We start from the raw sequence: 5,000 nt of genomic DNA, 5'->3' as shown, positions 1-5,000 counted from the left end.
AGAAGGAGGAAGAAGAAGAGAGGTGGAAGGAAAGATAAGGAAGGAAAGAAAGTGACTGAAGGTACATTGAGAAGTGGTAGGTGGATTGCAGGTGGATCAGGTAGGTAGTGAAGCATCTCAGGTGGTTTGGTGGAGGTGGAGGAGAAGGAGGAAGAAGAAAGAAGAGAAGTGGAAGAAAGGGTAACGAAGAACGGAAGTATGTGGATATGTGGAGAGGTGGTAGATGGAAGGTAGGTGACTCAGAAGGGTAGTGGAGCATCTCAGGTGGTTTGGTGGAGGTGGAGGAGGGAGAAAGGGAAGAAAAAGGAAGAAGCCACGCAACTGTTATTGACCAGAGGATTTTAACTCCCCTGGCTATAGAATTAGTGACGTAATGTGGATAAATGGTATGTTGTATTTCGTGGTACTGGACTAGGTGGGGGCGTCTCTCTCTCTCTCTCTCTCTCTCTCTCTCTCTCTCTCTCTCTCTCTCTCTCTCTTTGTTTTCTCATTTCGGGTGTCGTGTAATTTATCTTGTTTCCATTTTTGTGTCTTTATTTTTCTTTCTATTTTCTTTGTTTGTCTTAATGTGTGTGTGTGTGTGTGTGTGTGTGTGTGTGTGTGTGTGTGTGTGTGTGTGTGTGTGTGTGTGTGTGTGTGTGTTTGTAAGTGAGTGTATGAGAAAGTATGTATTTATCTTGCCTATATTCTTCTTTTGTTGTACTCTCTCTCTCTCTCTCTCTCTCTCTCTCTCTCTCTCTCTCTCTCTCTCTCTCTCTCTCTCTCTCTCTCTCTCTCTCTCTCTCTCTCTCTCTCTCTCTCTCTCTCTCTCTCTCTCTCTCTCTCTCTCTCTCTCTCTTTCTGGGATGATGATGGCGTGTGGTGAGGCTCCGTAATGAAGATGAGTCTGTATTTTGTGTGTTCACGTGAAGATGATCGCTCATTTTACACTCATATGAAGATGATGCTCAGGAAGAAGAGAGAGAGAGAGAGAGAGAGAGAGAGAGAGAGAGAGAGAGAGAGAGAGGGAGAGGGAGATAGCACGGTAAAAGAGGTGGAGGAACCGGATAGAAGAGGAGTAAAATGAAGGAGGAAAAGGAGGAGGAGGAGGAGGAGGAGGAGGAGGAGAAGAAGAGGAGAAGGTGTTATTTTTTCTCTTTTTTAACCTTCTTTTTTTATTTTTGCTCTTCTCGTGAGGAAGATGAGGGGCTTCTTATTTATTTTTTGTTTTTCTAAGGTGTTTCAGTAAAGGAAGGAAGGAGGAGGAGGAGCAGGAGGAGGAGGAGGAGGAGGAAGGAGCAAGAGGAGGAACATCTTTCTCGAGAATATTGATTGCCGCTTGTAGCCGCGCGAGGGAAGTTAGTGCTGGCCTGTGAGTGATGAAAATTACCGAGAAGGAGAATCCAGGGTTATTTGTCTAGCCCCGCGATGCAGATGTGCCGACCAACCCTGCCAACCAACCCTGCCAAATAGCCTTTCCAGCTAACCCTGCCGCCACACACACACACACACACACACACCTGAAGGTTTTAAGACATTTAAGACATCTATCCCTTCCTTTTGGCTAACTCTTTCTCGGCGCCCCTGCCAACCAACCAACCAACCTTGCCAACCAACCCTGTAAACTTACTCTGTCACCACACACACACCTGAAGACTAACCTTAAAGAGTTCAAGACATTAATTCCACTCGTTTGGATAATTCTTCCTGCTTGGGAACTGACATCTAAGTGAGTCTCTTTATTTAATCCTTTTTCATTCCCCGTGGCCAGATTTTCCCTCTTACATATAAAAAACACCTAAGCACACCTGTTAATGAAGCAATATTTGTGTGGATTACATAACTACATACTAATTTATCCTGTTATTATTTTGGGGCTACAGATGAGGATGTTTTGGTAATATTTGTGGTTGCTAGTCAGGTGTGTGCCGCTACAACACACCTGTGATGAGAGTAACAGTACCGCCATATCTGAAACTACTACAAGGCTACGCTGTTTTAAAGAGACGTATTACACATCTGCTAGTCACACACTTGAAGGGAAGACATCATCACTTCCACACCTGCGCGTTGTCAAAATCTTTCAAGACAAACACAATTAACACTTTATTCCCTCCACACACACACACACACACACACACACACACACACACACACACACACACACACACACACACACCTGAAAAAAACAAGAAAAAAGAAAAAGACAAACCCCATACCTCAAAAACACAAACCAACACACACACAAACACAAACACACACAACACAACACAACACAACACAACAATTCCCGCTTCCCAACGAATATAAGACAAAAGAAAAGCCTGCCAACCCCACACCTGAAGACAAGGCAAAGCTCCCGAGTCCACACCTGTAATCCGAGACCAGAGTTACCCACAACACGACGCCGACCTGAGCAAAAATAATCCTAGCCGGCATCTTCTCTTCTAAGTTTGTCCATAACTCCGTGTTTCGTATCTGTCCCAGAGCGCAGGAAGAGCAGGAAGAAGAGGAGGAGGAGGAGGAGGAGGAGGAGGAGGAGGAGGAGGAGGAGGATGGAAACTTAGGGAAAACCGAACGACCACCTTTACGGAACACACCTGGCCAAGGAAAGGAAAAGAAGGAGAGGTGAAAGAAGAGGAGGAGGAAGACGACGACGACGAGGAGGAGGAGGAGGAGGAGGAGGAGGAGGAGGAGGAGGAGGGGAAAAAGAAGTGTATTATGTAGCAGGTATACATATATTTTTGTTTTTAGTCTGGAGAAGGAAACTTTTTTGACCAGTAAGATGAGGGAGGGAGGGGAGAGAGTGAGGGAGGCCACGCCAGGAAAGAGGGAGGGTGGAAGGAGAAAGAGAGGGAAGCAGGAAAGGAACACTGAAGAAAGAGCAAACAAAATGCAAGAAAAATGTGGACTAAAAAGAAATACTATAAGAGGAAAGAAAAAAAGAAAAAAAGAGAGAGAAAGGAGAGGAGAAGTAAGGAGATAGCTACGTGGGAGAGAGAGAGAGAGAGAGAGAGAGAGAGAGAGAGAGAGAGAGAGAGAGAGAGAGAGAGAGAGAGAGACTGAGGAGGTGGGAGGGATGTTAGAAGAGAAAGAGACTGAGGAAGGAGGGAGGACAGAACACGAGAGGGGAAAGAGGAGGGGAGAGAGGAGGGAGAGCTGTCGTAATGATGTCAGAGGGACGGTGGTGTGTCGTCACCCACGAACAAAAGGCCACCGGAAAAGTCTTGAAGAAGGAAAAAAATATATATTCACTCCGAACATATATATATATATATATATAAAAGAAGGGAGTGTGCTGATGTTTAGACCGAACTGAACCTCTTGTGTCATGTGTTAGTTTAGTAGTTTAGTGCACGAATAAGTAGTAGTAGTAGTAGTAGTAGTAGTAGTAGTAGTAGTAGTAGTAGTAGTAGTGGTAGTAGTAGTAATAGTAGTATTATCTATAAATGGACTAGGTTATTTTTTTTCTTATCTGATGTAAAATTTCTCATACCTAATAAGAAGACGTCAAAAATTCTTGCTACCACCACCACCACCACCACCACCACCACCACTACTACTACTACCACCACCACTACTACTAATACCACTGCTACCACAACACCAACACTCACAATCCCTTCCCAATAACAGTCAATACTTTATACTATTCTCACCCTAAACACACACACACACACACACACACACACACACACACACACACACACACACACACACACACACACACACACACACACACACACACACACACACACACACACACACACACACACACACACACACACACACACACACACACACACACACACACACACACATACACACATACACACTTAGAACCCATCACCTATTTATCACCAGTGTCATCTGTCACCTTTCTACCTCCCTCTCTCTCTCTCTTCTCTTTCTCTCTGCCTCTCTCTCTCAGTCTCCTTCCCTCATAGCCCCACTCATGTATGTTTTATTATCCAGTCGTCCCTCTGTCAGTGTGTTTGTCAGCGCGGGTAACAAGAGGGCTGAGTTCGTCTGGTGTGGAGGTGTCTCCTTTAAACGGGCGGCACACAACAGGTGGATGTAATGTTTAGCGCCGCTTCATAATGTGTGGCGCTCTGGCAATACAATTCTATACGGTGGAAGTGATAGGCGTGCTCATGATGGGAAGTGAATTGGCGGTGGTGATGTTGCTGCTGCCTTCTACTACAGTCAGTTGTTAGTGTTGTTGTTGCTGGTGGTGGTGGTGGTTGTTGTGGTGGTAGTGGTAATGGTAGGAGCGAGAGTAGTAGTGGTAGTAGTAGTAATAATGGTAGTGGTGATAGTAATAATAGTAGTAGTATCAGTAACAGTAGTAGTAGAGGTAGTGCTAATAGTATGAGTAGTGGTAGTAGTGGTAGAAGTAGTGTTGTCGTTGTTATTGTTGTAGTTGTAGTAGCAGTAGTGATAGTAGAAGTAGTAGCAGAAATAGTAATTGTAGTAATAGGAGTAGTAGCGGAAGTAATAGTAGTAGTAGTAGTAATAGTAGTAATACTAGAAGTGGTAGTAGTAGTAGTAGTAGTAGTAGTAGTGGTAAAAGTCATAAAAGTAGTAGTAGTAGTGTAGTAGCAGTAGTAGTAGTAGTAGTAGTAGTAGTAGTAGTAGTAGTAGTAGTAGTAGTAGTAGTAGTAGTAGTTGGTGTAGTGTTACTGCTGTAATGATTTTTGTTCAAGTAGATGGCATGTATTTCTTTCCCGAACAAAAAAAAAAGGCAGGAAGTGAAGAAAAGAAAGGAGAAAAAAAATATATAATCCTACCAATTTTTTTCTTATTTCATGATCTTCTCTCTTTACATAAACTATAAGTGGAAAAAAGAAACTCGAGCAGTGTTGTAACTTGTTCGTAATTCCAAACACGGTAAATTTTCAAACTAACTGAAGATTAACTAAAGCAAGAATCGCAAGGAGTAAAGAAAATAAAAAAAAAACTTTCTACCTCACGAACTATTTATACATATACCAAAAAAAAAAAAGCATGGCAGTCTAACA

This window comes from Portunus trituberculatus, chromosome 42 (assembly GCF_017591435.1).
Source record: "Portunus trituberculatus isolate SZX2019 chromosome 42, ASM1759143v1, whole genome shotgun sequence".
Lineage (NCBI taxonomy): Eukaryota > Metazoa > Arthropoda > Malacostraca > Decapoda > Portunidae > Portunus > Portunus trituberculatus.
Note: the sequence above shows the minus strand (reverse complement) of the source record.